Genomic DNA, 24215 nt, shown 5'->3' with positions numbered 1-24215 from the left:
AAATTCACAGTGAAATATAAATACAAAATAATAACTAAATAATAGTTTTTAATTAAAATCAATCAGTTTTCATTCTTACATTGTAATCTGCAATTTCTTGAGCATTTCGTCCATGAATTTTATCGAAATAAAACTGTATTAGAGGAGATTAAGAGCTCAACATAAGAATTTTATAAGAAAAGTCTGCTTTTCTTTAGACAGTTAATCTTGCAGGCGTCTTCGAAAGCTTTCCGTTAATTAAAATTAAAGAGAGGTCATTCTTTTTATCATTTTTTTTTATATTTTCGTTTATTAGTATTGGTTTTTGTGTGAAACAATTTGCTGAAGATTTTGTGTATTAATTTCAGATCTATGTAGTAGTTCAAACAAGTAGAGGCATTATATTTGTGGGTCCATGTGCCCTTCTTGTGCCATTAATTTTAAGATCAATAAACACATCGGATCAATAGATTGAAAATAAGAAATAAAGGACCAGAGGTCATGAAGTGATGTCAATAAATCAACAACGACTATAAAGAAAAAAATCATCACGTTTAAGCTATATTTAAAATCTCAAAATAAGGTATTTATTATAGGAGCTACGACGCACTATCGCCGGACCTGTATGTCAGTAAAAAATGTTATAAGTTTTATAAAAGTTAAGATAAGTATACAAGTCAGAGTCCGGTTTAATAGAGGTAGAGGTATTTTCAAATACTGCCACTAGGTGTTATAATAAGAGACTACCCAAGTAGCATTTTTAGACACAATATCGAAACAAAATCTCTGCTGACAGTTTCGTCACATTTTTGATACATGTTTCATAACATAAATCGCTTTTTGTTTCGAAACATTTTACCAAAATATGGCATAATAATAAGCTATAACAATAAAGATCTTAGAGTCACAACTTTTTCGAAACTTTTAAGAAACAGATGTGGCTCACATTTACAAAGATTTCGTACCCGTTTTGTGCCTGAAAAGTTTCCATAATTTATTTGATATTCTGTCAAATATGAGAACATAACCTTACTTTATTGTTTGGATTTTGTTCTGCAGTTTTTGCCATTTAAGCATTCTTCAAGTTTTTAGAGTACTATAATTAAAAAAGCAGAAGGGAGGACATATGGTGAGTACAAATACAAATATTTTTCTTATTCTTAAGTAAATATAAATGTTTTAATTATTTTGACCAGAAGTTTTGATTCGGGTTGCTGACAGGTGACTAGTTCGAAATTTCTACCCAGATAGCGCTAAATCGAAACATTTTGGACAAGGTTTCCATTTCTTATCGATTCATTTTCGAAACACGAGTTTCTCTCTATTTAGACACAAATATGATATAATATAGATGACTCCATGTCAATTTTATAAAATAATGAATTAAGATTCCGCCATGTTGGCTAGTGATAGCGTTTTTAACTAAAAATATATATTTTTATCGGCTGTTGAGCTTTAAAACTCATAAGAACGCCGTCCTACTTACATTAATGTATACATTTTTATTTCCAGAACCATGATATAGAAATAAAAATAAAAATATATATTTCAAACAAAAATATTTTGTAGCAACAAATAATGATATATAAAAGGGGCATTAAAAATATAAAAGTACATTATTAAATTAAACGATGAATTTACTTTTGCCAGACATTTTTTGTGCGAGAGAACCTAAAAAAAAGATCTCAAAAACAAAACAAAAATATGGCGGAGGTTGACATTGTTGATGGTTGTTTTCGTTTGGATATCCACACACAGACAGACTATTTTATTTAGTTAAACTTTTAGTTTTACTAGTTTGGTATTTGTTTCTTCACATTTCGAAACAGAGGCTGCTGAAAACAGGAACATTTTGGACACAAGTTGCAGAAAATGTTTCAAAACATTTCTTCTAAAAGTCCTGATTCCGCATCGAAACATTTCAGGAAACGGCTAGTGCCACCACATTGGAAACACATGTAATAAAACCATATAAAATATATAGGTTTCGAACATGTTTCCTATTTGTGGCATACCGTTTCCATTTTGTATCAAGAAACAGACACGATTATTATAAACATTACCTAAAATGTGTCCAAAAATGCTACTTGTGTATCAATTACAACTAGACACATGTAATAGGTACTTTCAAATATTTTTACTAGGTGCTGCAATAAATATTACACTTATTTATATTGACAAAATTCGAATTTATGCGGACGAAGTCGCGGGAAAAAACTATTATTTCTAGCGATGGGAACTATCGAATGAATTAGACTATCGAATGGTTACTGAATGAATGATTTCAACTATCGAATGGTTTTATTCGAATAAAATCATTCATTCATTTGTATACTAAAGCATATGTGACAACCTCGCCGTGCGACTAAATGGTTATCGTTGAGCCACGACTATCGAATGCTTTTGATAAATGAAATTTAGAATTTAGTATTCGTTTGATTTTTGTGTGCGTCAGTGCATTATTAGTTCTTCCAAATTTTTATAACTACGACGTATAAATAGTGTGCTATTTTTGCGTTTATTAAAATATTTAAAATACTAAAATAGTAGTTTTTTAATTGACGATTGTGTGCGTGTGGAGGTGGTCAAAATCTTTCCGAAAATTTGTGTGATTTCCGTAGCCCGATCTTTCAATTATTTAATTTTATATGGTATATGGTCTATTTTTTATTGGGTAATTTTGAGAAGTAGCAATTTTTAAGAGAGATGAGATGAACTTACAATTAATTTTAAAAATACATATTTGTATTTTAGATGTTTTAATTTTTAATAATATGAATTAGTTGAACTTAATAATCATATTTAAGTAATGTGGTTAAGTAAATGATTATCGAACTCAAACTATGGGGTGAGAAAATTAAATTGAAAGTTTTACACGTGCCAATTAAAAAAAAAGTTAACGATGTTTGTATTTTGTTTATGCTAATTCTCTTACATGTAGTTTTTTGCGAAGAAATATTTCATTTATTTTTTAAAGTAAATGCCAGTAAAAGTAAATATATTATTTTTAAATAGTAATATAAAGCACCTAATATAAATAATTTTGATTTCTAATTTTTTATTTATATTTTCCTTCCATTACACTGCATGCTTAGAAAATTAATAAATGTTGATATTTCATGATTTTAAAATTTGTTGTTAATATAACAAATTAGTTCTGTAATTATTATTATTTATAAACCAACGTTGCCACACAAAAAATTTAGAGACTATATTATTTTTAAATAGGATCTAATATAAATAATTTTGACATCTAATTTGTTGTTTATATTTTGCTACTACTTAAAAAATGTTTATATTAAATGATTTTAAATTTTGTTGTTAATAGGTATAACAAATTATTACTGTTATTATTATTTATTAAACCAGTCTTTGCTTAAAAACATTAAAAATCATTTTCCTACATCCAAAATAACAAGTATTATTGCAGTGTAACAACAGAATATTAATAAAAAGAATGCAAAATATATAGACATACTATCCCTAACTAAAGCCAAACAATAATATTCTTTGCTAATATCAACTAATACCAATATATGGCAACAGCGCCCTTCATAATATATTTTCTGTGTAAATACTAGCACCTCAATAAAAAAAATAAAGTGTCCTTATCTTTATCTGACTCCACAAAAAATCAAAGATGCCGATGCCGCCTTCTTTCATAGCATTGCCACCGACCGCTGTCGGGTTTCTCGGAAAGAAACCTACGTCGCCGGGCGACAACTAAAATCCAGTTAATATTTTATTATAATCGATCCTGACCAATAAATGAATGAATTTTATAAATGAATGAATTTTACAAATGAATGGTTTTTGCTGCCGAATTACTAGAATAAAATATTTCAAGGCAGATGACGCATCTATTCGATAATTTTTATTCGAATAGTTTTCAACGAATGTTTTCTTACTAGCTATCGAATTATTCGAATGAATTGCAACTATCGAATGTTTCGATAGTATTCATTCGATAGTTCCCACTACTAATTATTTCATAAAACCTTATTAAAAAAAATATTACTATTCCAAATTGCCATGTTGTAAAGAAGGCATCTCAAATTTCTACATTTCCTTTTAATTTAAACAATGTAACTGAAAAATGTTTCCCACTATTTCTTCTTAGGCGAGTAGAATTTTAAATTATTACGCTCATAACCGTTTTGGCGGTTTCACCGGCTGCAATGAGATTTAAAACCGTAATTTCGTTTTATATCGGAACGACTGTTAAACTGCGACACTGGAATGATAATTTTGGTGTAGCGCGGTATCTCTCGCGGTATTTAATAAGTAATTTCCCAAGATTTTTCGAAATGTTACGCGTAAATTTACATATTTTATACATTTACAGAACTATAAAGTAAGGCTAATGGTGTACCAGCTTTATCATGAACATTATTATAACTTTTCACGATAAAACGTGTATTTTGAACAAGTTATGTGTACAAACTACGAAAATATTAGTATGTTTATTGATATTCTGACACTAGATATCACATGTACCGGGTGGCCAACTAAGAATGGACGCCGGCTGTATCTCAGAAACTACTTATCGTATAACTTTAGGAAAGAAATTCTAATAAGTAAATCGACCAAAAGAAATCGCTGGAAATTATTTTCAAGTTCGAAAAATGTCCACTAGAGGGCGTTTCTCTGATAATCAATCATAAAACAGGGTTTTTCTCAAAAATATGCAGGTGAACAGATATTTTAAATATTACTATTCTAATCATCGAAACATTTGTAATTGTTTTGATATAGAGTATTTTGCTCTATCTCATAAAATAAAGTAGTGAGGGAAGGTTAAACTTGCTTTTGTTAAAATAAGGATAACTCTGGTTTGGGTTAGCCGATTTAAACAAACTCGTTTAACAGAGCTTTTCTTCCTTAATGATCTCCAGTATAAATTTTGTTTCCATAATTTTTTTTGAGAGGGCGCTTTTTGACATTATAACAGATATATTGTGCTTTTGCATAAAAAATACACTGTCGCCTAGTATTATAAGGTCTAAAAATTATAGTAGTAGGCTAGGAAACAAAAAGAGGTAAATTAGTTACGTCAAAATATCAAAACGTTTAGGTTCAGTTTTCATGCATCCGAATTTCGGGCGTTTTAAAAAAAAATGACGTCATCAATTTTTAAACGTGTTTATGTAACATTATCGACCATCCATATAATTTTTACGAATTTCTTAGTTAATTACATGTAGGTAGTTCTCAGATTAAAATGTCCGAAAGTCGGACAATCAATAATTTTATTAAAATTTCTAGGAATTATGTGCCGTCATATTGTTTATAACGAAAAACGGCCGAACTTCGTATGGCCGAAAACTAGGGGTTTATTTCATGTAACGTCATTTAGTTATTAATCCAAGTTCGTCCTTGATTTCACTTGTTTTCGTGTTTTATCTGTTGTTAGTGTTATTTATTATTATATTATAAAGTTTATGTCGTTTGGGTCACTTTTCATATAGCACAGGTGCGAATCTTAATATGCACTACTGGTCCAAATCTACCCTTGATGCAAGTAGTTCAGCACCAAGACCGTTCGTCGGTAAATGTTTAGGCAGGAATTCCAGGATGCCGAATGATTGGACTTTTTTAACTATCTGAATGAAATGAACTATCCATAATTTCTAAGACACACAACTATTGCATGTAATATTTCGTATGATGTGTATCATGATGAAATTACATTTGTTGCAATTTCATCAGCATGAATGTAGTTTAGCTACCTAAATTTCAAAATTTGAAGTTTGTGACACATCTAGAAGTATCTCGAAGAATTTTGATGATCTGTCAGTGAGTCGGAATTAATGTTATCTCGGAATTAAAGAAATTTGACAAGCGAAAATTCATAAACTATGAGGTATAATTACTAGATATTTTAGTAATCTAGCCAGCTATAGTATGTCCTTATGTGTAGTGAAAATTAATATTCTTACTTATGCACAACGAAGTTACAGGGTGGTCAAAAATGCCGCTAATACCTTCGAGAGAAGAATGGTACGGCTGTGCTATGTACTACCGCGTCCCCGATTAGGTAAAAAAAATAGTAGTAAAAATAAGTAAAAATTTAATTATTACATGCAATAGTTGTATGTTTTTAATAAAAAAACAAAAGATATTGGTCAATCAATAGAAACGGTTTTTTGGGACGTGGTCGCGTGAGGAATTTTTGGTTGTACGTTTTCTTAGGTGTAATGAAAATATTGAAAGCGCCGACATATAAAATGCCAAATAATTGAACTTGAATATATGGTATCGAAAGAATGAATTCGCCATTAAGGAAATCCTGTATTCATATTTCAATAGATTCCTGGTTGTTACATTCAGAATCTCCCCCTAGGAGATGCAAGACCTTGTCGTTGGTGGGGAAGCTCCTGGTCAGGTGCTGGAGGGAATCCACCCCTAGCACTTGGCTTGGTCTAAGAAGCATCTCACTCATCGTCTTGTCCCTGACTGTAGTGTCGTGGCCAGGGAATTGCACCAAGACATATAACGATACCGGGCGGGGCTACGGACAGCCTCAACCTTGAGGCATCGGGGCTCTGTAGAAGTGGACCGACTGTCCTTAGCGACTCATGGGAACACTATGAGATCTGGTAATAATAGTAATAAAAACATCACCGGTGAAGCTGTGAGGAAACCCCCTAGCGACACTGGGAACAGTAACAATGAAAGTTCCAAGGGGCCAAACCCAAAGAGAACTACAGAAGAGGTGGCTGACATTTGCGTGAGACCATCCTCCGCAAGTGGCATACAAGTTACCACCTCCTCCAAGGGTCGGGAGCCTACTTCCTACCTCTAAACCCAACAGGGGACACAAGCTACCGTTTCGTCTACCCGGCCTGGGTCGTAGCTCCTCGACTGTGAAGGACACGGGTCTACGTAGGAAGTCCTGGGACTGTATGATGAGTTATAACTCAAGAAAGGGGGACACAATAGATCTCTAAGGTCGCAGAGATTAACCCCCCTCCCACTTATTCTAAATTCTACATTCAGAATGTAGAGTGTAGAATAAAAGTTGATCACCGCAATCTTATGCCGGCATAATACCAAGCAGACAAAACAACAAGACAGAAACATTCATGTTTTACGACAAAATTGCGACAAATCCAATACATTTCTACGACACACATGGTTAATAAAACTCATTCGCAACAACTAAATTTTTTGACTTTGTTGTACTTTTGTCCTTGCGGTGTGAAGAATTTGTCTTAAGTTTGTCTTGTCAGAATTCCCCATTTTTTGTCGCAAGTTTGTCTTGTTTTTGTCTCAAAATCGTGTTTACTTTTTGTCGCTTTGGTCTGGTCACGGCATTACAGATCTATTGTGTCCCTTTCTTAAGTTATAACTCATCATACACTCTCAGGGCATTTTGACAAAAGCCAGTAACTGAGACAGAGTTTTATCGAGGTTAGTTCTCCATCTCCGATATCAGTAGTACCATAATTCATGGCGCAAATGGTTGTCTTGGCGCACTCAGTAATGAAATGTTTTGGAGTTTCCCCATTTCCCCACAGAATCTGTATTCACCGTTCTTTCTTAGCTTCAATCTACTGAGAGTGAGGAGACAGTGTCCTGTTAAAAACCCAGTGATAATTTGAAGATTGTTCTTACTTAAATCAACAAAAATCTTTGATTTTTCTTAGTTGTAAGTCCTGAGAAATTTCTCCGAGTGTCTTAGACCGTTGCAGGATTCCCATTCCAGGTTTGTTTTAGAATAAATATCAAATAGTTGAACTTAAAAAAACCAAGACGATGATTGTTGACCGCCTCCGCAACAAAACAACCAACCTGATGTCCGAACCGTGGCTGGATACGAGGTTGTGAGCCAGTTTAACTATTTAGTTTCCATGATAGCAAAGTCTAGAGGATACGAGGCTGAAATCAGGCGCAGAGTGGTAATGGCGAGGAATGCAACAACAAAGCTGACTAAGATATGGAAGACTTCAGCAATCACAGGAAAAACTGAACTGCGCATTGCGAACTTTCTCATATTCCCCATAGCTGTATAACTGTGCATGGCTCTGAAATATGGACACTAAAAGAAAGTGATAGAGTAAACGCCTTGGAGATGTGGGTATATCGACGGCTGCTGTCAATACCATGGACGGCTCATCGAACCAACATTTCCATTATTGAGGAACTAAATATTGAGACACGTCTGGTTACCAGATTAAATCAGTCAATCTTTATTAACGATATTTTGGCCATATTGCCAGAAGTGGCACCTCAATTGAGAGACTGATGGTGGAGCGGAATGTAGAGGGAAGACGATCACGTGGAAGGTCACCTAAGAGGTGGGCAGACCAAGTCAAAACCCTAGTGGACCACAACCTCCCCGAGGCCTCACATATGGCGCAGTGTCGAACAACTTGATCCGAGGAAGTGAGGGCAATTAACACACGATGTCACCATACTCTCACGTAGGGTGAAGGACTGAAAAGAGAGTTGAGCTTAAATATTCGGCACTCAGTTTAGGAATCTGATATTACACTTAGTCCGTATTCATAAATTAATAGACGATTTTAACATCTAACTATTCAATTCATTTTAGACACATATTAAGAAACTCTACAGTCGAACTCCATCATTCGAATGCTATACATTCTATATGCTTAAAACTTCCAACAATGTACACATTAATAGAGATAAATTACAAAGAGAATCCGAATTAGCCCTTGCAACAAATTTCCATTACTGGAGACGGGAGCCCGACCGCACCAAAGTTTACGGCACGGCGTATCTTTTCAAAGATGACCTGCACCAACAAGTCCCGATAACTCGGTTAAAAGCTCTCCGCCAGCAGAGTAATAGAATTAGACTTCGTGTCTATTCAAAACTTCGTAACGGCCTAATGTGTAATCGGCCAGTTTAGTCTCAGGGCTCCTGAGGGAGTTCGCCTTACCCTTTGCTATAAACAGAGCTGGAAGATCACAGAAAACTTAAGTATTTTATTTAAATCATTTTCATGATTTAAGTCATTTTACTTCAAATCATTTTTCGAAAGCTGACTTAAGATTTAAATGTTTATTTCAAAATACGAAAAGAATTAAGTCATTAAAAAAAGGCTTATTGGTCTATAGTTTCTGATACCTTCTTTGCTGCCCTTTTTATGAATTAGAACTATGATGGCACTTTACTAGTCTTGCGATATGTTTTCTTCCTAAACAGCTGGTGTATACAGGGTGTTTCAAAAAAACATGTGCCATCTCTCGTGGATTCCTCACGTAAAAATAAGATTTATTTTTCATATCAACATAGGTCCGATTCTGCTTTGTTTCGTAGCTACAAGGTGTTAAATTCTCAATATTCTTTCGATTTATTATAATTTTCTTTCAAGTATTTTTAGTGATTCGAATGAAATTTTGAAGGTAAAAGTTACTATAAGTGCTAAATATTTTAATGCTAAAAAAGTGTCGATAAATTCATCAGTGACGTGCATATATTATCACTGCAATATTTTTCGAAAAAAAAACATGTGCGCCACTGGCTTATTTTCTTTTGATATCAAAATTGTGTAGGCCGTTTAATGCCAATTAAAAGTTATCTCTTGATATTTTGTCGAATTCGACCTTTTTGATGAGATAAACGCAATTTTATTAATCACAATTATTAATAAAATTAAAATAAAAATAATAAATTATATATTTTACCTAATTTATTATTAAATATTATAACTATTAGTTATTATTACTATTAGTCCAATATACAGCAATTTCAAATAAAAAATAATGGTATTTAAGATAATTACAAAAAACATAATTTTAAAAAGTTTTAACATCCTGTAACTCTAAAACTATGCATTTCCATACCCATGTTTATAGGAACCTTTTCTCGTATTTTTTGATGAGAAATCAATGAGAGTAATTTAAAACTTTCGCAAGTTAATGATATTAAAATTTTTTAAAGGTTACTCCTATTAGACTTGAATCAAGGCAAATTAATAAAATTGCGTTTATCTCATCAAGGAGGCCGAATTCGACAAAATATCAAGAGACAACTTTTAATCGGCTTTAAACTGCTTACACTATTTCGCTAGCAAGAAAAAAAAAGTCAGTGGCGTACACGCTTTTTTAGGATACATTAAAATACGCAACCAACCGTCATTGAACCGTCCAATCAGATCAAAGGAGTAATCGTCGTATATCGTGCGTTATCGATAATGTTCGGTGCCTGGAGAAAATTGACAATTGAAAAGAGAATTGTTTATTATTTTTGACTTTTTAGTTCGTTTAATTTAATAATTACTAAAACCAGTAGTTCGAAAGATATATTTAAAAATAAAAGATAAAAATCCAAAAAATTAATTATCTATTAACGTGGATTTGGACGACAATAGGTAAGAACACTAAATTTATTTCTATATTTGATATAAACTTGTTTATTAGGTTTTTAGCATTTTTAGTTTGTGATGTTTCATGTGATGATCATTTTCATGTTCATCGTCTTTGAATTGACATGAGGATATCTATGGAAAAGTAACTAATCTGAAAGTAAGCCAACATATCGTTTGTCCTTTGTGTGCTAAAGAAAAGATTTTCTTTTCGCATCATGAGGAAGTATTACATCAATTAAAAAATGTTAGGAAGTTGATTACTTGTCATGGAAAAGTATACCAATGGAAATTATATGTTAAGAAGTATAATTCTAAGGGTAAATTTTATTATAATTAGTAACCTGTCTATTTTTTATACGTAGATGTTTCAGGTTTTAAGAATAAATTGGTTGAACCCAAAATCTGGAGGAAGTACCTATATCCATACACAGAATATGCCCATTAAAAATACTAGTCCAAATTTGCTTTAATAGTAGACAATTGTTCAATACAAATTAACTTTTTAAGTGACTGAAATATTAAATAGTTTAGAATATGGTATAACAATGTAAAAAATATTATTTTCAGGAACGATTAGGGCCCGATATATTTGAAACTCATGTTGGACATAGTATTGAGTTGGGTAGAATATTATTCTACATTAAGTGAGGGTATCAGATACCTATTATTGTACTGTATTTTAATATATACATTAGAATTGTTGTTTTTTTCATATTTGTTTTATTTATTATTTTACTTACAAGTTATATAAAGTTAACACTAAAATCTACTTTTTGACTTATATAAGTTAGTCTGTGGTTTAATGCGTGATTACATCCACATGATTTCAAGTTTTTAAAATATAAATATTATAACTGGCTTTAAAAACTCCATTAAACTGTTAAAAGTGTAATTTATTTCAAAATAAATATACATATATAGGTATATATTAATATCGAAAAACATTTTTATTTCCTTAACACCAACAAATTTCAAATGAAGACCACAGGAAAAACCAGCTTTCATTTTAACTGGAGCCGAGAAAATGGAATTACGAGTGAACTACTCTGGTTTTTCTCCTGTAGGGCAAAATAACTAAGCTGTAATATCTCTGGGACTAAGCATGTTATTATTGCTTTCTTTGATGGTACCTCGAATAATGCTAGTTTTCTTTCGTGACCGGGACAATTACTTTTTAAAAAACAACACAGAGACTTGATCAGTTTATTAATATGTTTGGTTGAACAGTACTAACAAAAAGATGAGAAAATATAAATGTAACTTATATTTATAGGCTTCTACTGCTGAGGTAGCAGTGACGTCAAAGGCGGGTGACGTACCCAGCTACATGGATATAATTCCTCCTCACAAGTGGAAAATTCTGGGGTTCGGTGCAGGATTTTCCTGGAGTGGAAATTTCTTCTTTTCTTCTAAAATTCTTCTTTTAAATTTGTTAAATATCTGACATTTATACAATATATAAATTAAAACAAATATAAATAAAACATACATTATAATAACCCAAATATTAATACTAGTTTCAAAAATAAATGGTTTAATCGATTCTAAATCATTTTCTATGATATTTCTAATAGGATGTATATTATTTAAATCAATAGAATCTAGATTTAATGGTTTTAATTTATTTATAGATTTTTCTGACATCTTTGTAAAATTTAATTTTGGTAATTGAATATTTTTATAATTAAATTTCGTATCACCTAAATTTTTAATCATTACATCATTGATTTTTATTTCGCAATCAGAATTTAATTCAATAATGTAACTTCCTAATAAAGGTATATTTTCATGATTAGTTTGACAATACTGAACTGCAATAGTTTGTTTAGGACATATAACTATCCATTTATTTTGTTCAATTTTTTGAACTTTATTTTCTAAAATTTCAACAGGTGTTAAATGACAATTAGAAATAAATTTATTATATTTTAAAAGTTCAATTTCACATGGATTATTTTTAGATATCTTAACTATATTAGAGTCTTTGCAAATAAATTCACTTGGAGTCACTTCTTCACATTTATTGTCCAGAAACGCGTAATTCTGTTCATTAAATATTAAGTATTTTGCATTAGGTATTATTACATTTAGGGGAATTATTATTTTTACAGGAAATGGGTAAAGATGATATAGATTATAACTATCATTTTCCACAATAGGTATTTCTAAAAATAAAATTATTTTATTTGCATCACTATAACTTTTAATATTTATAGTTTTTTCAAAAGTATTAAATTTATAAGTTCAGGTTTAAAAGGTAGTTTAGAGTTCTTTAAATACTGTGAAACAGAATTTATTTCTTTTGAACAATTCGTCACTCTGAACAATAGAATTGTGAAATACGTTTATCTTAGCAAAACTTATGGCAGTTTCGATTTTTTTCTAATATATCATAAATAATCTGATATTCATTGATTATTTGTGAAAGAGTAATTTGTAATAATAAATATTGATATGTATCAAGAAAATATGCTTCAGTATTATAAAGAATTGTTTCTAACATATCAATACGATGTTTAATTATTATTTGATTATTAGATAGATTTTTAATATTATTTTGGAAATTTTCAATTGATTTATCAAACATTGATATTTGATTTTTAATAATAGTTTTTATTTTTAATTGATTGTCAGAAAGATTTTCAATGGCTTTATTATATTTTTCAGCATCATACTGATCTAAGTTACCAGTTATTGATTTGATTATTGATCCCAGTCCATCAATTAAACCACGTTTATATCTATTATTATTAGCACCATATAAAGGATTAATTTGTTTAATTTGAATATTTATTTTAGTTTGCAATAAATTTGCTAAATTATAAGAGTTATAAAAATTATATTTGTATGTTTTTGAAACATTGGTATTATTTTCAAAAGCAATTTTTATTCTAAAATATTGATTTTGAATTTCATTAAATTGTTGAATTAAATTAGTTATATCAAATACTTGTATAAATTTCCAAGTGTCGATTTTATTTTGGGCGTTGCCTAATTTTAAGGGTAGTATTCCTGGGTTATCATTCATTCGGTGGTATTTTGGTTCTCCATAGGTGGTGGCGAATCTGAAACAACAGGTGGTTTCCTCAATTCTTGAATATGTAGTATTTCTTTTTTATTCGGATCTTTTTTCCGAGTTATTTCCACTCGATTCCTTTCTAACATTTTTGTTATAGTATATGGTCCCAAGAATTTATTTTTTGATTTATTCCTTTTTAAAGGGTTTAATTTATATACCGTCTGTCCTAATTTAAATTCATCATTTGTGTTTCCTTTTACATTGTGTTTAGAAACAACTTTCTCTTTTTGTTTATTTAGATCTTCCTTTACTTTTTCATAAACTTTTTCTAGTTTTTGTTTATGATTTTGGGTATAATCTGTAAAATATTCTTTTAGATTAAATATCTCATTTGGCTCTCTTGAGTTCGTATGACCAAAAGTTAGTTCAAATGGTGTATATTTTGTTGAGCTATGTATTGTATTATTATAGGCAATAATAGCATAATCCATCAATCCTTCAGTTTCAGTAGGGAAACTTTCTTTCAGTAATCTTAGGTGTTCTATAATTGTGGAGTGAAATCTTTCAACTACACTGTTTGATTCGTGATGTAAGGGGGTGGTAAAATGTACTTTAATTTTATGTAAATTTAAAAGTTCTTTGACAGTTTCGTTCTTAAATTCTGCCCCATTGTCTAAAATTATTTTTTCTGGTATTCCCGCAAAAGCAATATATTTAATTAAGGCATTTGCGATGTTTATTGCATTTTTTCCAGGTATTTCAATTGCTTGTGCATATTTTGAAAATGCGTCAACTAGAGTTAAATACATTTTTGAATTATAATAGAATACGTCAATATGAACATTTTGAAAAGGCTTAGAAGCTGTTTCAGTTAACATTAAAGGTGAATAAGGTTTTTTCCTACAATATTTTGCGCGTTGACAGATGTCGCAACAATTAATATAATTTGTAATTTCTTTTTTCATGCCTATCCAAAAATAATTTCTTTTTAAATATTCGAGAGTTTCACTTATGCCCCTATGATTTGTTTTCCCTTCATGATGATTTTTGATTAGTAAAATTTGTTCTTCTTTATCTATTACTGTATTTATTAACTTAGTACAACGTATTAATTTTGGTCCCTTCTCTGAAAAGCGTTCAAGATAAACTTTATTAAATTGTTTATAAAATTCATCTAAATGAAAATACATGTGATAAGTTTTACTTTCCACTGTATAATCCCTTAAAAATTCAAATATTAAATTATAGTTATTAGTTTTGGGAATTTTGACATTAATTATTTTATGATGTTGATAGTTTTCTTGATTCACAATTAATTTATTATGAAGATGTGGAAAAACTAATATTTGATTTGTTTTGTTGTTTATAATCTCTTCCAATATTGAAATTCCATCATTGGTAGTTTCCATGACGTTAGAATGTTGTGTAGTTAAATCCTCTTGTTCTTTTTCTTGTATATCTTCATGTTTTTGCTCTTGTTCTTCTTTTTGTTGTAACTCTTTTTTCTGAACTTCTTTCCTAGTTCTTGGTGATCTAATTTGTATATCTTGGAGAATTTTTATCTTTTCTTTTTCTTTAGTTTTATCTGTGTTCTTTTGGCTTGTTGAGGGTTGTTCTTCACGGTCAACATTTTCTGCTAGGTCTCTTAGATAATCAATAGGGTCGAATCCTTGTTCTTCTGTGTCTCCAGGGTGATTTATCATCGATTCATTTTCTAGAGCATTTATTTGAATTCTTGAAAGTGCGTCTGCATTGGTATTTATTTTTCCTTTTTTGTACATTATTCATAGTCAAATTCTTCTAATTTTAAGCGCCATCTTACTAGTTTACTATTTGGTTCTTTCAAGTTAAATAGCCATATCAATGGTCGGTGGTCAGTGTAAATTGTGAATTTTCGTCCAAATAAATATGGTCGGAAATATTTACATGCCCATACAATCGCAAGTAATTCTTTTTCGATTGTACTATACCGTGTTTCTGTCTCATTTAATGTCCTTGAAGCGAAAGCTATTGGTTTATCAGAACCTATTTGTCCTTGAGATAAGACTGCTCCTAAGGCCACATTTGAAGCGTCTGTTGTCAATATAAATGGTTTTTTGAAATCTGGATATTGTAAAATAGGTGCGTTAATTAATAAATTTTTACAAGTATTAAAAGCTGAAATAAATTCTTGATTATGAATAATCTTCGAATTTTTCTTTAGGCATTTTGTTAAGGGTTTCGTAATTTTAGCAAAGTTTTGAATAAATTTTCGATAATATCCCACTAATCCGAGAAAACTTTTTATTTCTTTAGGTGTAGTAGGTATTGGAAATTTTTTAATTGCTTCTATCTTGTCAGGGTTGGGTTTTACTCCTTGAGACGTTATGACATGTCCTAAATAATTTACTTCTTTACGTAAAAATTCGCTTTTATCTAACTGTACTTTGAAATTGGCTTTTCTTAATCGTTCAAACACTTTTCTTAGTCTTTCTAGGTGTTCTTGTAATGATGTACTAAATATTACGATGTCATCTAGGTAAACTAGGCATTCTTCGTTTTGTATTCCTCTCAAGACGTTATCCATAACTCTTTGAAACGTCGAGGGCGCATTTTTGAGTCCAAAGGGCATTCTTTTAAATTCATAATGCCCATTTTCGGTTGAAAACGCCGTTTTACATATATCTTCGGAACACATTTCTATCTGGTGAAATCCATTTGCTAAGTCCAATGTTGTAAAATATTGGCTGCGTCCTAACTTGTCTAATATATCAGATATATTAGGTAGCGGATATTTGTCATCTATTGTTTCTTCATTTAATTTTCTGTAGTCCACTACTAATCGCCATTTTCTTTTTCCTGATGCGTCCAGTTTTTTCGGGACTATCCAAATTGGGCTGGACCATGGTGATATAGAATCTTGAATAATACCTTGATCCATCATTTTATTGATTTGGTTACGTACTTCTTCTTTATGGACTTCTGGATATCTGTATGTCTTCGTATATATTGGTGTTTCATTTTTTAGATTTATTTTGTGCTGGATTTGGTTCGTAAAAGTTAAGGGTATTTTTTCACAATAAAATATATCTCTGTATTCAAAGCAAAGTTCTCTAATTGCTTTTTTTTCTTCTTGGTTACAATGTTCTAGGCGTAACTGTTTTAAATTTGATTTTAAAATGTTATCTTGATTATTGGATAGTGGTTCATCAATTTCCATTTTTTCTAAGCAGTTTATTTCTTGGATATTCAATATTTCACATTCCATAGGCTCGTTAAAAGTTATTTCGATAGGAACTATGTTGCTGTTGGTTACTGTTGTTAAAGCAAAATAATTTTCTACGTTGACAATTGCTTCTGGTGTTTCCACAGATTTTCCAAAATTTGTGTAATTTAATAATACTGTACCTTTTTCAATATTAACGGGAATTTTAACGATTTGTTTCGATCTTGGATTAATTGTTATATTATATGTACTATCGTCACATTCATAAATAATAGGTATTTTTATACGGGGTGTTATCAATAATTTACGGTTCATATCAATTATAGCTTTAATTTGCTCTAATAGATTTGTACCAATAATACCATCATATTTGTCACTAAATTTAAAAACATAAAATTTGTGTTTTTGATTCTCATTAAAAATATTAAAAATAGGTATGACAATAACTTCATTATGATAGGATATCATATGAGCTGATTGAATTTGAAAATCTTCAAAAAATATAGAATTCGGATAAAATTGTTTTACTAATTTAGGAGAAATTAAACTTTTTGAACTACCTGTATCTATTAAGAAATTAGCATTAAGTTCCGGAATAAAAATATGAGGTAGATTTTTTCTATTAAGTGCATTAATATTAATTAAGTTATTTCCTTCATAGGTGGAGTCAAAGGAAAATTTACATTATCTGTGTCTGTGTTATTATTGGGAAACAAACACTCATTATTAAATTGTTCATTATTCAATTGTTCATTATATTCTTGTGTGTCATATGTCGTCGAGATATAATTATTAGAACTTGCATTTTCATTGTTACAATAATAATTATAATATTCTTGGTCAGATAGTCTGGATATTCTTCGCAATAATGTTGAGAACAATCAAAGGTTTCATTAGGATAATCATTCTGGGTCACCGGGTTAATGTTTTGAGAAAATAATAAATTTTGCTTGGGATGCATAACTGCATTTCTACCGGATGATACTTCCATCGGTTCTGGTTTTTGTAAATTTTGATTTTTCATGACTTGACTAGATTTGAAAAATGGTTTTGGATTTTGATTAAAATTTTGTTGGAAATTATTCCTTTGAGGATAATTCATTTGTCTATTAAAAGGTTGAAAACTTGGTCTTGGAAATACATTTGATCTCATTGGAAATTGGTTAGAATTTGGTCTGTTATTAAATGATTGATTATTAGGTCTAAATAAATTTTGTTGAGAATTATTTTTAAAATTATTATAAGGTGAAAATAAAGGTTTTTGACTATTTTGTTGAAATGGATTATTCTGAAAAGGATTATTCAGAAAAGGATTATTCTGATAAGGATTATTATTCTGTAATTTTGGGAAAGAGAGATTGGAATTATTATTTTGGAAATTAATTGGTTTACTGAAAGGATTATCTACAGGTGTAAATCTTTGATTCAGTTGAAAAGTTTGATTGTTATTTACCAAATTTTGTTTATTTTGGCTATAAAGAAAATTTTCTTCTTCAATAACCAAACTCATAGCTTTTTCTAAGGTTTTTGGATCTCTTAACCGAATATTATTTTGTAATTGACCACTTAAGCCTCTAATAAAAGTTTTTAATGCTAGTTCTTCATAATTAGCTATTTTTATAGTGTGTTCAGCTGGGTTTAGACTTAACATATTTAATTTTGAAAATACTAAGGAACGTGCGTCTTGACACCTCATTCCAAAATTATATGGAGTTTCGTTACGATTAGGTTTTAAAATAATCAAATCTTGAACAAGACAATCTAGATTTCGTTGGTCACCAAAGCTAAGATTTAATAAGTTTTTAATTTGATCCCATGAATTTAATTCATGAATACGTGAACCAATTAAACTCAATGCTCTGCCTGATAATCTTCCGATTATTGCACGCATTATAAAATTATTATGTCCATCGTTTCCTTCTCTATAAAAGTTTGTTATTAAGCTTTGACACGTATCAATAAAAATATTTAAAGTATGTGGATTGCCATCATACACTGGAATTGTATCAATATATAATCTTAAAAATGAATAATTAATTTGAGAGGGATTTTGAGATTTATATTTTTTGAGATTGATTTGAAGTAGCCATTACTTGATCTAAAATATTTTCTAGTTCAGAGTTAATAATTGAATCAGAAATAGTTCTATATCTGAGACTTTGTTCAAAACTATCTTTTTCAAAATGTCTAGAACTTAAATTTTGAAGCCTAAATTTATTAGTTATTTCCTCAATTCACTATCTGAATCGGACATAAAATAAACTTAATCAAATCGTTTTTTACGAATAAAATTAAAAATAAAATGGAAAATGGATATATGAGAGAAAAGCAAAATACGAAAATAGTTTTAAAAATAAAAAATAAAAGTAAATGCAAAATACGATATTAATAAGCAGAATAGAAAAATACGACTTACAGTAGAGAGATGTACAGGGTGAGTCTAGCTACGATGTTCATTGAGTGCGATGTTTTCGGGGATGATTTTCGTTGATGATTTCGTTTTTCGGGTGATGGTTTCGTTTTTCGGGTGATGATTTCGGTTTTTCGGGTGGTTTTTCGTTTTTCGTTGCTTCGTTTTTCGTTTCTTCTTAACCTAACTGGTGTTGGCTATGTTTGTCCTCGACCAGGTCCTTATTCTAAGCTGGTTTCGGCGATGCTTGTCCTCTGCCAGGTGTTGGACTTTCGGCGATGCTTGTCCTCTGTTCCAACGGTGTCTTTGGGCTGTTTCTTGCTTTTCACTGTCTCGATCCGTCCGTTTTTTGGGTTTTTACCAATTTAATCCGCGTTACGGGCACCAACTACGATTTTTTGTTAGATGGCTTGGCAAATCCTACCGACTGCGCCAGTTTTCTTTCGTGACCGGGACAATTACTTTTTAAAAAACAACACAGAGACTTGATCAGTTTATTAATATGTTTGGTTGAACAGTACTAACAAAAAGATGAGAAAATATAAATGTAACTTATATTTATAGGCTTCTACTGCTGAGGTAGCAGTGACGTCAAAGGCGGGTGACGTACCCAGCTACATGGATATAATTTGCTAACACTTGCCTATAAAATTGTCTCGCTATCAATTTCTATGAAAATGTAACATATTATCTGGTTTTTTCCGTGTAGTCTTCAAATGATCTAAAAATTCAGCAGGAATGATCCATTATGCAGCAAACACACTGATGTTGAATCATGGGAAGCTTTTTTGTGGGCATTTCACAAATGATATGTCTGATCAAAAACTGAAAATGCAAAACAGATAGTAAGCTTTATAAATACATACATATATATAAATAATAATACCTACATCTATTTATGTCGTACAATCCAACCGATATTTTAATATCCTAGCCCAAGTAAATAATCAAAAATGCACTTTTTAATCAAAAGCAGTAATGTTATCAAGGGTTCCAATTAATATCCAGGATTTAAAAAAAATACGATTCTAATTCTTATTATTTTTCTAAATACGTATTGTCTGATAGGCAATTACAAAATATAAATCTGATGTAAATAGAAAAATAAAGTAAAAACTGTAAAAACAGGTAAAAACAACAACAAAAATTCTAACCAAAGATTTAACCGTCATACGTCATGAGCATCACGTGATTGCACAATACCCAACGATAGGGTACGTACCTCTTTCATCTGATTGGACGGTTGGTTGCGTATTTTAATGTATCCTCGCTTTTTTTTAAAAAATATTCCAGTGATAACCCATATGCACGTCCCTGGTGAATATGCAGGCACATTTTTGGCATTTAATAATGTCGCATTTATAGCAACCTTTACCCTCAAAATTTCATTCGAAACGCTAAAAGTACTTGGAAGAAAATTATAATAAATCGAAAAAATATTAAGATTTTAACACCCTGTAGCTACAACGAAGCAGAATCGGGCCTACAGACCGGACCACCGTAATTCTCAAACTGTTAAAAACCCCGTGACAATTCGAAGATTGTTCTTACTCAGACCCAGGAAGATCTGTGATTTTTCTTGATCATAAGCCCTCAGAAACTTCTTCGAGTGTCTTAGACCATTGCAAGATTTCCATTCCAGGTTGCGGATGGAATCTTCCAAGTCCTTGAGTTCCGCCTTGAGTTGGTTACCACTTGGAAAGCAGAACGGTTCTGGTCCAGTTGGATTCTTTTCAAGTTTTTCAGACTTCGCCTTCTGGTGAATGGCACTATCGCGGTTTTGTCTGAGTGGATACTCAGCCCGACAGTCCTACACCATCTCTCAGTGATACGGAGTCCCCTTTGGATAATATCACACAAGGTGCCTTCATGTTTCCCCCGAGCGATCATGACTATGTCATCTGCATACCCAATGCAGTGTATTCCCGCTAGAGTTAATTCATCTAGTAGTTCATCCACCACCAAGCTCCACAGCAAAGGGAGGTTACTCCACCTATGTGGAGTTCCTTGCGTTGTTTTAACAGCTACAGTTTTGGTGCCCATCTGAGCCTCTGCTGTTCGTGTTGACAGCATTTCCCAAAACCAGCGAATAATAGTTCTGTTCACCCCTCTTGTTTCTAGAGATCGCCTGACCACCTTATGTGGTATATTGTCAAACGCCCCCGCAATATCCAAGAAGGCACAAATTGCTGTTTCTTTGCTATCCAGACTTGTCTGTATTAGCTCCGTTAATTGGTACAGAGCAGTTTCTGTGGATCTGCCCGTTCTATATGCATGCTGACTATCATGCAGTGGGTTAACCTTTCTCCAATATATTAATAAACAATAACATATTAGCCCTAATATGTCAGCCAATGTCAGACGGGGATTTTACGACCGTCTAGCACAAGAAGGTGGTCTTTTTGAACACTTGTTATAACTTTTTTTTATTTAGAGTAATATTTTAGTTTTTTTCGGGTTTAGAGAATTAATTTATTTTTAATTTTGGCTTGTAAACACACTCAAATAATAATAAGTATTTTTATTTTAAATGTTACCTTAAGTGAAGGTAAACACTTAAAATGAAAATAATAAATACCCGGCACTCCTCGCGTCGTATTCCTAGTGTCACGACCGACCCGTCCAAGCACAACTGCAACTGCGTACTGCCTGACCAGCCGACTAGCCGGCAGTGAATCTCTAGTACGAACGCAAATCGGGTAAACGTAAATTCGTCCGGCAACTTGCTATGTTACTAGTAGCCTGGTCTTCTCTGTATGTTGATATGAAAAATAAATCTTATTTTTACGTGAGGAATCTCCCCACAAGAGATGGCACGTGTTTTTTGAAACACCCTGTATATTTGCTAGAATTTTTCAAGTTTTCCTACCGCGGCGCGGCGTACTTACGTATTTTAGCTGTTATTTCGTCTAAAAGTCGATTCTCACTACTCCTTTCGTTTCCGTTCCGTATACCTTCCATATAATTCGATTGTATTCACCCTTTAAAACGTAACTATAGAAACGGTACGAAAACGGAACGGATAGTGTGCATGATATAATATTTTACGTAAACGGAAAGGAAACAGAAGGTAGCTGATACGGAAGGTATAGTGAGAATCGACCTTAAACCTGCTGCTTTTCCATTTTTCATATCTTGAAGCGCCCCTTCTCCCACGAGAAATAAAAATGATAAGTATAAAATTAATATTACGTATATAGGGTTGTTCACCACATACGACACGGAGTATTGTAGCTAAACGATTAGATTTTTACAAATTGTAAGTTCTGGGTTCGTTGAAGGATTATTAGAGCTACAATTTTAAAATATTTTTACAAGATACAGAGTGTCCCAAATAAATAAAAAATATCAAAGTTGTAATTTTTCAAATGGAACACCCTGTATATTATTACATTTTTAGTTTCTGATACGATTAAAATAAAAGGTAAATTTGATAAAGGTTTATTACACTTAAACCATACCGTTTTTGAAATATTTTCAATTTTTGTGAAATTGCAGTCAAAATTTTAGGCTTCATTTCTCCAAAGGGTATCAAAGTTTTTTTAATACTAAATATTTACTGAAGTTTATTTATTGATCAGTTATTGTGTTGCAATAATAAAATTATACTACCTTATACAGAGTGTCTAAAATTTTATTTTAAATAATTACTAGCTTTAAACGGCAATAACTTGTTTAATTTAAATGGAATACCCTGTATATTTTATGATAATCAGATGCACAATTTAATTGTCTATCAAATTGTATTATACCATTTTTTACCTATAGCTTCAAGTTTCCGTAGAAAATGTATTTTCTTGTAATTTTAATTCATTTATCAATATACCCCTGGAATACTGACATTTTAGATTATTTTTAAAGATGTACCAAATTTTTAAAGAGTACAGATACTAATATTGTCGATATAGTTTGTTTATTTCATTAAAAAATAAAAAAACTGTTTAAATATTTGTTAAAGAGGACCAATTAATATGATTCCAGTATTCAAACTACATTAATTGAGTGTTTGCGTTGATTAATAATAATTGCTCCAAAAACTAAAAAACTGAATTTTTTATGTGTATTAGACAGTGTGGTAAAAAGTACACCTTAAAAATGATATTTCATTTTTTGACAAATGCTTATTTGTAACAACACAGACATTCATTTTTATAACTTATTATTATATTGATTTCTAATTCAAATCCACATTTATTTAGAATAATTTATTCACGAACATAATTAAGTATGTAATTAATTAGTATTTGGGCGGAAATAATGGTGGTATATTTAATTAATGGTATACTCTTTTATGAAGATTTTGAATAGTTTTCTTTTTACACACAAATGGGCTAGTAATATTATTATTTAGTTAAAAACGATAATATTACTAGCCCGTACATTTTGTACATTTGTTGCTTTAAAAACAATCTAAAATGTCAATATTCCATGGGTATATTGATAAATGAGGTCTAAATTATAAGAAAATGCATTTTTTACGAAAACTTGAAGGGATAGGTAAAAAGTGGTATAATACAATTTGATAGACAATTAAATTATGCATCTGATTCTCCTAAAATATATAGGGCGTTCTATTTAAATTAAACTAGTTATTGCCGTTTAAAGCTAGTAATTATTTAAAATAAAATTTTATACACTCTGTATAAGGTAGTATAATTTTTATTATTGCAATACAATAACTGATCAATAAATAAACTTCAGTAAATATTTAGTATTAAAAACTTTGAAACCCTTGGAGAAATGAAACCTTAAAATTTTTACTGCAATTTCACAAAATTGAAAATATTTAAAAAACGGTAAGGTTTAAGTGTGATAAACCTTAATAAAATTTACCTTTATTTCAATCGTAGAATCTAAAAATAGAATAATATACAGGGTGTTCCATTTAAAAAAAAAATACAACTATAGCATTTTTTACTTATTTGGGACACTCTGTATCTTGTAAAATTATTTCTAAATTGTAGCTCTAATAGTCCTTCACCGAACCCAAAATTTAAAATTTGTAAAAATCTAATCGTTTAGCTACAATACTCCGTGTCGTATGTGGTGAACAACCCTGTAGATATCTCATAATTGGTCTTTCTATTTTAAAATTTTCAATCCGCTCACAATGCTTTCGAACTAAATTATTCGGAGCAAAGCTACAAGGCATTATTCCGAAGTTGTCACAAACTACAACTCTATCAGTTTATAACTGTCAGTAATTATTCCGGCAGATTGCTTTCTCAATAATTAATATTGCAAACTCATTTCCATGCAGAAA

General features: G+C 30.9%; 1 protein-coding gene and 1 long non-coding RNA gene across 2 annotated transcripts in view; one reads left to right on the top strand and one right to left on the bottom strand.

Moving 5' to 3' along the window:
• LOC115878476 (neurexin-3) overlaps nucleotides 1–24215 on the bottom strand; it is a 350620-nt gene that overhangs the window by 218470 nt on the left and 107935 nt on the right. The window lies entirely within an intron of this gene.
• LOC115878478 lies at nucleotides 10226–10811 on the top strand. The gene is made up of 3 exons (XR_004049533.1): nucleotides 10226–10321; nucleotides 10371–10635; nucleotides 10690–10811. It is a non-coding gene; the product is annotated as an uncharacterized LOC115878478 (long non-coding RNA).

This window comes from Sitophilus oryzae, unplaced genomic scaffold, assembly GCF_002938485.1.
Source record: "Sitophilus oryzae breed Bouriz unplaced genomic scaffold, Soryzae_2.0 scaffold_1514_pilon_pilon, whole genome shotgun sequence".
NCBI classification, from domain to species: Eukaryota; Metazoa; Arthropoda; class Insecta; order Coleoptera; family Curculionidae; genus Sitophilus; species Sitophilus oryzae.
Note: the sequence above shows the minus strand (reverse complement) of the source record. Positions and strands in the feature narration are given on the sequence as shown.